Consider the following 13,317-nt stretch of genomic DNA (forward strand, 5'->3'; position numbering starts at 1 on the left):
AAATGGTATAATATTAATGTTTATATATATTTAAGCTCTCGTGTTAAACACCATCTATACTATAAACTTAAACTATTAGAAAAGTCCAAGGGATTGGCTCAGTGGCAAGGTCACTTGGCTCTGGTGCTTCATGAACCATTAGGTTTGACGTCCGACTCCTATTGGGTCCAAATAATTTTCTTTAGACTATGCTTCTGCGGCCATATTTTGCGACTTACTCGGCCTGAAATGGGGAGACGACTTTCTTGAGTCCTTGGGAATTAGTCGTAGCGAAGTTCCGGACACCCTAAATAAGAGAACTACATAATTGACTAGTTCACTAAACCAATATCTTTGCTGACTTTACTAGTTTGCTATCTCTCATTTTCAACCATCCCTAATTTCTGGCTTTAATTTGAATGGAGTGATATCATCACATTTTTATAAGATGGTGGTCCTCCCCCAAGGTAATGTGGAATCTTATCTAAATCTTTGATATTACCTACAGACACTACAGAGACATTTTTTTAAACATTATATATTGTCAAATGTAGATTTTTCAGTGATCTTATACAAATCAAAACTGCTGATATGGGGAAAAAGAAAAAATAAAATAAAATAAAATAAACTTTCGGTTAAACAAGGTCACAAGAGCCCTTAGCAAAACAGCATCGCATGTCGCGCGGCTAGAAATAATAAATCAAATTAAAGTGTGACACTAACATAGAAATAATAAAAGTGGTGTTCTTATTAACCAAAGTATTATATATATAATTAGATGAGATCTTATCCTAATCTTTTCCTTGGTGATCGAGGAGACAATAACATATTTTTTTACTTTTTATCTTATTGTGATTTTATGATTAATCATATTTATCATCAACTGTGATGTTTGTATCTGTTAATTTGGTCAAAGTTTAGTCCACAGTTGGTGAAGAGAGTGGAGTGACAATGTGTATAGTGACACTTGAAACATATATTATTTTACAGGAACAAAATAGCATAAAAGAGGGTGAAATCATTATTGGAAGCACCAACCATGGTTTTGCAATAATATATTGGTGTTAGAGGGAGAAGCTTCTTTAAAGAAATGAACTTTTAAGGCCTTGATTGGGAATTATGTGATTTGATTAAGTTAAATAGATGGTCCACTAATCAACCACCCTATATTTAAATATTTCAATTACAAAGTTAAAGAATGATTGTTCTTGGGTTTCTAACAAGCGAAGTTAAAGAATGATTTGGGTTTTTTAATTTTTTTCTCCAAAAGAATGATTTGTTTTCTTGGGACAAAATTTGTGAGAGAAATGGAAATAATTGAAGCATGATCGTTTGATCAAGTGATAAAAAGATGTTTCTTTGACCAGAAATCTACAATTATGGACGATCCCTCACCTTTCCTTCCATCGAAACTCTACATCTCTGAGCCGTTTACCTGAGTGAGAATATTCCTCATAAATATAAACATTTATGATTTTAAAATGTATCTACATAAGTAGAAGACATCTTCTTTTGTTCGTAACTAACTTCTTTTCTTGATAATGTGAAATGTCACACTCATTCTCTTTCTTAAAACTCACATTCTGGATGGCTTTGAAAGAAACATATCTAAGATATTTTAAAAATAAAAATTAACATTATCTCGCTGACAAAAATGTTAACAGGTAAAAAGAATCACGATTCCTTCTTGTTTGGAGGGATTCTGTGCACTAAAACGTTCATGCCAGAGTTTAAAGTGACCCACAAAAAGTCACAACACGCATTTTCGTTAGCGTGTACGTGTGCACCAAAATAATGTCATTACATGAGGGGATCTACCTCTACACAAAGATCGGTAAAAAAAAAAAAAAATCTGAATTCTAGGGTTATTTTGTATAAAGCAAACTGTTCTCAATCTCGACAACTTTCTAGCACTTGTTACTTTGTTAGAATTATATACTAAAGCAAAGTAACCACTAATAGGTGAGTTTGTTAAGTCAATCTCACAATGTATTACACTTCTCAACCACCACACAGTGTCAGTTTTACTGTTGACAACAAAATCCACTTCCATAATTCCATCCATGGATAATATGTAGATGTATATATTTGCAATAGTTTTTATTTTATTTTTATTTGACTGATAACACAATTTGCATATACATTTTTATAATAAGAAAGTGATTTGAAATCTTGTTATTTCAGTTAATTGACAGTCAAGCTCAACACTTCTTTTAACTAATTAAGCAATTTAGTTACCAAGAAATATTAGATAACTATAATTAAGTAATAGAAAATATATAATCGACTAAGAAAAAAAAAATTAATGAAGCAAGTCTTTCTGCTTCATTAATTTAACTATGCTAAAAAGGTATAAATATGATATATCACCTTGGATTTTTTTTTCCCCTGTAAGTATATCACCATGGATTTTATTACTACAATATTTACTTAGAGATCAAAAAATAGAAAGAAAAAATAGCTGATCATTACCCAAAAGCCAAATTTGTTTTTCTAATGGATTTTTCTATTTTTTATGTCAATATATATAGCATTCAATAGTATGTTTTAATCCACAATAATAATTCTCATAGAGATGGGTGCTTCATTTTTCTGCACCTTAATATTTTAACAGAGGAGCATTTACTCGATAGCACTCAGTTCCCGAATGGGCGGCGGCCTAATGGTTATAGGTCTGCTGGCTGATCTGGGCCGGCCTAGGCCATTATTGGACTTAGATTTTTGTTATAGCCAGGCCTAGGCTATTCTTTTATGGGCTAATCCATTTTCTGGTGAGCAAGGATCAATGTCTAAGGCCCAATCAGCCCAACTAAAAAATAACACATTTATTTTTTATAATTAATAATATCTAGAAAATAGATACCCTACTTGAGACAAGTAAATCATGCAAATATAATTTTGAAGCCATTGCGTAAGTTGGAACCACTACCAAAAATCAGGAGTCTCTGATCTACTGTTGTAGTGTATTGTAGCAGTTTTTAACGTATTTATATTTCAATGTATTTTCAACATAAAAAAAAATTTAAAAATTATTGAACGAAATAATATATTGAAAGTTGAAATGTTTACAACACATTGTTTTATAATTAATATATAATGTGACAAAACTAATCCTAAATATATAACCCAAATACACTCAATTAAAACTTCTTACACAAAGTTCATATATATTTTACTCTACTTTTGTCACACCACTAATTAACTAAAAATTTAACTTTAACTATTTGAATGCGTAATTTTGACCTAGTAAATAATTACTTTGACAAAGATCGGTTAACTAAAGGACTGTACTTTTTCATTAACCTAAGTAATTTATTAAAATTTTTTTTTTTCAAAAAATAAAAAACAATACACAATTCAAGGTCAGCTATTTGACTTGGCCGGCTCTAATCGGAAGACTATTAGTTTTTGTTTATTCACTGGAGAAAGAGAGACACAATTCATCTTGATTTTCAGTGAATTGGGTTTTTGAGGAAGAGAAAAACACACAGATGGCGTCGGCGTTGATCGGAAAGGCTGCATTGGGAGTAGCGTTCGGTGAATTACTGAAACTTGTTGTGTACGCCACAGACAAAACCATCAACTTCAAGTCCGAACTCGAAAGACTTGCATCAACACTGAATTCACTTGAACCAATTGTACGTGAAATTGAGAAGTTGGACAGAGAATTGGATGTCCCTGAGAAAGAAACCAAAATGTTCACCGATCTCTTGAAAAAGGTGGCGGAGCTGGTCAGCAAGTGCTCGAGAATTAAGGGCTTGAATTGCTTCATGAGGCCCCTCTACTCGAAGAAGCTCATCGAATTTGCAGTTTTGCTCGAGAGATTCTTTCAGAACTATGTGCAAGCTCTGCAGACAAGAGATGGCAAGAAGATTCTGGTGAAAGTGAATGAACTAGAGAAATTGTATGAAAACATTCTGGTCAAAGTGAATCAAATAGCGAAATTGCATAAAAAGATTCTGGTGAAAGCGAATGAAACAGATGCGAAATTGGATGAAAAGATGAACGAAATAGATGCGAAATTGGATCAAAAGATGAATGAAATAGATGCGAAATTGGATGAAAAGTGGTCGAGTATGAAGAAAGATGGAGGGGTTTGTGATTCGACCCCAGCCAAACACCTTGACCTTGATGTGTGTATAATCTGTGAAGAACTCTTCTCTCTCTCACACACACAGTCACACACGTTTAGTTGTGGTTTAAACGTTTTCTTCAGTTGCTTTTTAGTTATTTATAACAGATGGTTGTGTTTGATTTCTGTTTCAGACAGGTGAAATGAAAGTCAAATTGGACTCTGATATTGGCCGGATTGGCTGCGAAAGTAGCGTGAAGAATTCTGGTAAGTCCATGAAAGGTTCTTCTTAATTATACATGTTCTCTTTCAATCTATATTTCATCCTTTGGTTATAAGGAAGCAATCATAATAATTACAGATATCATGCAATGTTAAACTTTTTGGAGAAAACACGTGAGATTATTATTATTATTATTATTATTATTATTATTATTTATTTTAAGGTCAAAGCAAGTAACACCACAGAGATAACAACACACATAAAGTCCATCACATAGATGGCAAAAAACCCCAAATTAAGCCTACTTTATTCTTTTGTATATGTTTATTATGTATAATATATGTCCCTTTGGATAATTTAATCTTGTGAATTAGCCTCAATGTACTAATAAATGAAATGTGCTTTTCATATATTTTTTTTTGGAGTTATAGCCCGTTTGTTTTGTAATTCTGATAACTGAAAACAAAAACAGTTTTCTAAAAATTCAGTTATAAAAATGTTTAGAGAATTGTCTTTTCTTGTTCCTGAAATCAATTTTCTGTTCTATAAATTTTTTAGAACTGTTTTCAAAATTACAAACCAAACAAACTCTAATTTCTCTCTCATTGGATTTTAGGAGTGAAATTTGTGAAGGTTAACCGAAAGCAAAGTCGGCCAACAGTTAGTAACTATGTTGATCCAAGCAATGTCTTTTTTTTTTTTGGGAAGGTTGATCCAAGCAATGTCTTGAAGAAGCTAGAGTGTACTGGAAAGAGAGCTAAATTCATGCCACGCCGTGCTCGCAGTGTTTCACCAGGTCTGGTGTATGCATATGTGCGCGCTTATTTGCAGAGAAAACCAGAATGCCCTGTGTGCGTATGCGCGTGCTGAGTTGCAGAGGTTTGAAAACCAGAATGCGTCTCCCAGTCTCTTCAGTGAAGAAGACGTTCCATGTTCCATCTTGTGAATTACTGCTTCTCTCAGAAAAATTAGAATGCATTGTAAACCATTTATATAAATCTTCCTTACCTTAATCATAGGCACATGTATACAAATATAATCAAAACACATACCTGTATTCATAACAGTAGAACTCATGGGGGTTTCAATTTTTTTTTTCTACAGAATGTGTTTCAAAATTTTCAAGTCATGATTTCAGTTTTAAAACAGGCAATGGTAGCAATGGGCGGGATACATTGGCCAAGCCAGGAATTCACTTTAGAGGGGCAACCTTTGACAATAATATAATAACCCAAAATACTCCCTTGTTCCGTTTTCATTTTTGGTCATATAAGCACGTGAACCTGTTATAAAAGGGTGTATTTGAAATTCATTTCCTACCATTATAGTAAAATTTTATTAAAATTTACCCTCTTAAAAAGTTAGGAGGTTCCCAAAAAAAATAAATTTTTTTTTTTTTTTTGTGGGACAGGGAGAGTAATAAATATAAAAACTAAAAATATTATTACTTGTTAAAAATTGAGTTCACTTAGTTTGTTTGGAAGTAAAATATTTTTTTCTAAAAATATATATTTTTTCTAGGTAAAATAATTTTTTAATTTTTATTTTTCGATATTTGGCTAAGGTCTAAGTTGAGGTTGAGGTCGAGTCCATCGGGTGGTGTGTAAAATAATTTATCAAAAATTGATAAATAAATTATTTTTGTTAAATTTTAATATATTTTTTTTCTTTGTAAATATTTTACGACTGTCAAATACCCAAAAACATAAAAAATATTTTACCGTCAAACAAATTAAGGTAGCCTATCAACTAAAGTATTCACATTTAATGGATGGCTACTGAAATATGTATATAGTGACACTTGAAACATATATTATCTTACAGGAACGTAATAGCATACAAGAGGGTGAAATCATTATTGGAAGCACCAACCACGGTTTTGGAATAATATAATAATAGTGTTGGAGAAGCTTCTTTAAAGAATTGAACTTTTGAGGCCTTGATTGGGAATTATGTGATTTGATTAAGTTAAATAGATGGTCCACTAATCAACCACCCTATATTTAAATCTCTCAATTACAAAGTAAAAGAATTATTGTTTTTGGGTTTCACATATACAAAGTTAGATACTTTACCAAGGTGGTATAGAATTTTCTTTGACCATAAATCTGCAGCTATGGATAATCCCCCACCTTCTCTTCCATTGAAACTCGCTCGTCTCAAAGGATGAGGATATCTTTTCAAGGTAATGTGAGACATCTTCATAGCATAAGATTTAACTCCACTTCATGTGCATATATGTTTTCATAATCAGAAAGGGGCATTTTTTTTTTTTTTTTTGGGTGGTAAGGCCAAGCAAAGTACTATATGATATAAATATTTAAAGAATAAAGTGAGAAAAACACTCTTAATATTGTTTATATTTTGAGCAAATAACACTCATATATTTTATGTTGTATATATAAATCAGTTAATTTTGAAAAAATGAGCAAAGATCGAATGAGTTATGTTTATATATATATAAGTCTGTTAAGTTTGAAAAATGAACAAATAAGAGGTTGAACTCACTGTTATGATATAAAATTTAAAAAATGTCTTTGTCTCTAAATATAAACCTGATATGTATATTACCTATATATATATATATATATATATATATATATATATTGAACCTACACCGGTAAGAACATTGCCTAAGGACATATCAAGTCGTCGTTGCTAATCCATTGTTGGTAGTTTAGATTTGCGACGATGGTGATAAAGAAGAAACCCAAAAAAGGAAAAGTAAAGAGGGATAATTTAGTAATTTAACATTTAATTAATTTTTTATCTATTTTTTTATTCAATTATGGCGAGATATTTTAGTTTTTTCAGCATTTAAGTCTTTATTTGTTTTAAAATTAAATCCTAAAGGCTTTTTACAACATGTAAAAAAAATATATACTCTATATACATAACTATATGAATACTTTTCGCTCGCAACCCATGTATAAATGAAGGGGGTCCTGTTATTTAACTTGATAGTCAAACTTAACACCATTTGATCTCTCTCTCTCTCTCTCTCTCTCTCTCTCTCTCTCTCTATATATATATATATATATATTACAGTAATTGATCTACTAAGCCAGTGATTATGTATTGGTTGTAGATTTAGTTACCAGGAAATACAACTAGTAGAACAATCGCAACTCATATAACAATGAAGCAATATAAAATAATTTATCCAAAAAAAAAAACAAAGAAGTTGATAATATTCATTGTACAATTAAAGTACAAGTGAATTCGTGATCTTGTAATGTTTGTGGATGAAATTTTAAGCTTTCACCTCCATATTTAGAAGGTGTTTTTGTCCAAATTCTAAATAAGATTTGAAGTTATAAATATGATATATAATAACTGCAAGATTGAGAGATGGAAAAATTAAAGAAAAAGAGATCAATTACACTTGCTTTATGCTGTATATTGTCTAAAAACAAGGATTTTTCGTTTCGAATTTAACATTGATCTCCCTTATTAGTATAAAATTTGACTCTAATATGTTTACGACTATTATACTCATTCTATTTTTTTTTCATTCCATGCATGGACAAAATAACATTTTCAAGCTTTTTAAAGATACTCTTAAATTTTAAATAAATTTTGAGTAAAACAATACCAAATGAGAATGTCAGGTTTTATGACAGAAAATATTAGTTTTACTCATACCTGAAATTGAGGTTAATAGTATGTTTGAAAGGACAATATTTCTCAAAGGGAAAAAAGTAGCGATGGGCTGGATGGTCATCGGCCTTGGCAGTTTCATGACTTGGATTTTTTTATTATAGGCGCATTGGCCAGGCCTAGGCTAAGCTCCGGAATCAATTTCTAAGGCCCAATCAGCCCAACTCAAGATTAAGTAGCCAATTGGAGAATTAACACATTATTCAATAGGGTAGATTACATTTACCTTTCTTAAGATTTGAACAAATTATATATAGATTGAATATCTAATCTTTATTATTTTGACATCTTTTGAGATTTGACCCGTGTGTTTAATGACTTAAAAAAATGACTAAGTTGTCATTTTTTTATATTAAAATATTACAATAACCTTTTATTTTACATATAATTACAAAAATACCATAAAATGTCATTGGAATGCAAAATATCAATTTTTATATTAATTTCATATTACTAAATTTTACTCTTTTTCTTTTTTCTTTTTTCGTTTTTCTTTTCTTTTTTTTTCTTTTTTTGGGTTAATGACATTTGATTAAGTTTCTTTTTAGGGTTTTATTAGGCTTTTTTTTGGGTAATAAATTAGGTAAGATAATATAGTGTTTACCATAAGAGAAAAACATGGGTAATGGAGTCTTTTGGTTTGACAATTTTTTTATATTAAACTATTATTAAGTTAGATAAGGGTATGAAAGACATTTCATACTTTTAGAGGATATTAAAGTAATAAAGGGCCAACACTATATCCATATACAATTTAGGGATTATTACATATAAATGGTATTAATGACCCAATATTTACCATTTGACGGAGTCAAAGTATTATAGTTCTAAAAAAAAAAAGTTGACTAAAATGATGTGGTGGATATGAAAAAACATTGTTCATTTGCCAAAATGTACCACTTTTAGGCATATAGGTATCACTTTTTGTGCACACATGTATTACTTTTTGTCATTATGTATCACTTTTGTTTTGAGCATAGAGGTATCACTTTTAGACACTTATGTATCACTTTTTATACAGCACAAAATTAGTACCGGATGATAAAAAGTGGTACTTTTTGGCAAATAAACAATGTTATCTATGTCCACGTTAGCATTTTGGTTAATTTTATTTTTTTGAAACTACGAGACTTTGACTCAATCAAATGACGAATATGAGTCATCAACACTTTATATGTAATAATCCATATAATATAACCAAACCTCAAGAAAGGTTAGTGTAATTCAAGTCAAATCAAAATCAATGATTCATCTGTATAATAAAATTGGAATTGCATTTCAATTACACTTGAATTTCAAAGTTTATCCAATCTAGTTAAGGAGTGACAATTCGTATTCGCGGGTTGTTCGTTGATAAGGGCACAAAAATCATTATTTTATGTACTCAGCAGATTTATTTTATTAGTATTTATATTATTTTAATATTAGTATATGCATGTTTTATGTTTTATGTTAATAATTGAATAATGAGAAAAAAACAAGCAAAAAAAAATGAAGAACAAGTGGAAGATGGCTGTAAGTAAAAGATTTTTTAGATTTTCAGCCAATACTGAACATGAATAGCGTTCCAGGAAAATGGGTAAACTCTCGTTACAGTGCTCATGGCATGAGGAGTTTGTATTTTTTGGCCAATTGCGTCATCATTATATATATATATATATATATATATATATATATATGCATATTGTGAGTGCACGTGAGGAAGATTGGAAAAAGCAAAAGAAAAGTACAAAAAAAAAGAAAGATTGCAAAGGAATATTCCCACGCGAAAAAGGAATGAAATAAAGAAAGAATGACAGAAGTCCGAAAAGAATAAAAAATGAGAGCTGGGGAATTTTTGCTATTTATAGCCGAGGACAGCGAATGAAGAGGAGACAGGAGAGCCTGGTTTGAGAGTTAAAAGAGTAGGAATAGGTTGCTCCTTAGAGAGCTGCTTTGAGGAGCAAGCTATCTGCTTGTGTATTTATTTTCAGCACTCTCTTTTAATTAATGCATTATTATTTTTTAAAAATTTTAATTTACATATTTTTTTTTAATTTTTAGATGTTTTAATTTCAACAGATTAGTTCAAAAATTACAAAAAAATATATATATATATTCCTCTCTGAATAATAATTTGATTATGAGTTTCAATACAAAATTTCAACTTTAATATAGGTTCGATCGTGCTTACCACTATATAAATTGATTGAAAAGATAAAAAACAAATGTATGAATTGAATTCAGTAACGACAACACTCAAAAAAATTAACACGTTAAATGACGGTGTTGCCGGTTCAAGTTTGAGATTTCATGGAATGAGGATTTAAATTTGGTTTTCCATTTTCTTGTAGAATTTTTTTTTTTTTTCCTGGAAGTGTTTTGTTTTTCATGTTTCATGTTGTTTTATTTTATTTCAACAAAAAAAAAAAAATTTCTAGTGTTCATTTTCGTTCAGTTTGCATTAAAAAAAAAAAAAAAATTACAAGAGTCGGTTTGGTTTTCAGTTTTGCAATTCCAAAGAACAAAAACACAAACAACAGATACTGAGCAACCCATCTTCTTCAATCAACCACAAGCCAACAGACCCATTTGCAGTCCTCCACTGTCGCTGATAAAGTTAAGTTCATGCTCGGCAGTTCCGAGCTCATCAATCATCCTCACCACCGCGTCCATGCTCACCAATACATCCTGATCGCCGGTATTTCCATTGTCTTCGGCTGTACAGACCTGCTTGGGTCATCACCGGTAAAGCACAGTCCATCACTGCAGTTCAGTTCCTCCTTGCCGACCGGATCCGTGTAACCGGTGCAGCGCCGCAGATTCACTCCTCCTTGCACGCCGAACTCATCACCGTGAAGTCATCACCGCCGGATTTTTCTCTGTGGCCATCTTTGCTGGCCGGATACGTCACCGCCGAGCTCTCAGCCGCCGTCTGAAGCTGAGATCTCTGCCGTCACTGCATCACAGCCGTTCTCGCCGCCGTCGGCAAAAATAGTTTCATTCTCGCCGGCACATCCTTGCTGGACGTTCCATGCTCACTTTCCGTTCAATCATCTGTACAATCGTTTTTAGTCCACCATGCTCAAGCAATAATTCGTGATCGAGCTCCCCACCTTGCCGTCTTTCACTTTCTTGCCCGTAGGAGTTGCCGTTCGTTGCTTGCCGCCGGCCTGCATTGTTGTTCTCTGGATGTGGGTTTGTTCTTGTAAAATAATATACATATACATGTACAGGAACGCTATCGTGCGGTAAAAAACAAAGGATTGTTCAACCGACCAAAATTTAATTAGTGAATTGCACTTTATTACCTCATCACTCTTAATAATAATTAATAATGTTAATTTTAATAGTTAATTTAGCATAGTTAACTAATACTTTTATTCAATCTTTAGAATTTTTTTTTCTTCGACCCATTATTCCACACTTCGTGAATAATATATATATATTTTTTCTTCATATTCAAAGAATACTAATTTTTTAGGATCGGTAAATAAGCAAAACCTCCAATAATGAAGTTTTAAACAGAAAACAAATAGTGCTTAACCTGCCATGGAAACAATAAAAGGACTCCAAATTTGGGTTTTATGAAACTATAGTAAATTGACTATTAAAGTTAACATTATTAACTTGGTTAGGTCTGATAAAGTAATAAAGTGTAATTAACTAATTGAGTTTTGATCTGTTGAAAATTTCGTTATTTTGGACTGCATGACAGCTAAAAAAAAAAAAAAAAGGCACAGAAGAAAAAAAGAAGAAGTTATTAAGTGGGGAAGAAAAAAAAGATTGATGTATTTTTTTTGAAAGTTTGTAAGTATCTTCACTTAAAACTCTCATGAAATCTTATTGTATATGGTAAATGCAATCACCCTACCTGCCAAAATGGCACCTTTTTTTAGTTAGGAGTTTATCAAAATAATAATTTTGTAACCTTATTAATTTTTACCCTTAATTTGCTCAGACACAAAATTATTATTTTATATATTCAGTACATTTATTTTATTAATATTTATATTATTTTTATAGTAGTATGTGTATGATTTATGTTTTATCAGTAATAATTGCAAAAACTGAAATGCAAGTGTATGTGGTTCATTGTTAAACTGGCAAGTATCCTTACATTTTAAAAAATAAAAAATACAAAATTTAATAATTATCTGGGTTAAACCCAAGTAAATTCGAATCAAATTATAATTCTCTCTTCTCTTCCTCTTTTTCACGTTCGATTGCAATTACTATATCTCATCTCTGTGTGGCAATTAACTCCATCAGGTAATTCTCAAATTGGAGGGTCGTTCACATGATGTTTCACTGTCTAGTCAACAGTAATCTCATTCCTCATTCATGCATAGATAGAGCTCCATTTAATTTCAAGTTTTAGCAAATTTATACAAAGATGGACAAGGACCTTGAGTGGTACATATATGAATTCATTTCATTGTGTGTTGGTATTGACTATGTCAAAGGAGCAAATCATATGATAGATTTGTTTTTTTCTTTTCTTTTTCTACATATCATTAAGTGTTTTTGTGCAGAGTCAAACTTAGATTGCGTGAGCGTATGATTTGTTCCCTTGAGACCCTTTAATCACAAGACCAACAGTGCAGATTAATATGATGGATTGTTCTTAATATATTCACCACTATTTTTGTGTCTAAATTCTATGAACATTAGTCTTTGAAAGGAGGCTTTGCGCCATTGTCATCCTTGATTCAAAGTCAAAAAGATTTTTGTTTATTTCTTAAAATTAAAAATCATATATAATAAGAAATTTGTCCATTTCCATTATTATTATTATTTTTATTGTGGTGTGGGAAATTTGTATTAGATTCTGATCTCTGGAGCCTTAAGTTTTTGGCTTGGTTGTACATTGAGCCCTGCACTCCCACAATGAAATTGACCCCTATGTTCTTGGTGCATTTACCAACCTTTTTTGATGGGGGTCGATTGCCACCCAGAGGCCGAAGAGATATAGCAATTGCAATTGACCCTGACCAGGCAAATGCGATCATCGGGGTCCTCCCTCGCCTTCCCATAAGCCCTCTTGCAAAGGGGTAAAGAAGAGCCAAGAACCAAAAGTTAAAGAACACCCTCTCCATCAAACGTGAGAAAGAATGAGAGGAGAGAGAATTATAATTTAATTCGGATTCATTTCGGTTTAACTCAGATAGTTATTAAATTTTTTATTTCTTTAAATATAAGGATACTTGTCAATTTAGTAATGCATCATGAGAATAAATTTTTTACTCACTAATGAATAGGCAAGTTTTATTCAAAAATTATTTAGTTTTTCAGCCAATGCTTGACACGAACAGCTCTCCAAGAAAATTGCTAATACTCTTTTGTTGTAGTGCAGTGATCCAATTGGGAAAAGAAAAAGAGATTCCTTTTGCGCATGGGAATA

Source organism: Cornus florida, unplaced genomic scaffold (genome assembly GCF_030987335.1).
Source record: "Cornus florida cultivar Cherokee Brave unplaced genomic scaffold, ASM3098733v1 CherokeeBrave_3.0.0_Hap2_Chr07, whole genome shotgun sequence".
Lineage (NCBI taxonomy): Eukaryota > Viridiplantae > Streptophyta > Magnoliopsida > Cornales > Cornaceae > Cornus > Cornus florida.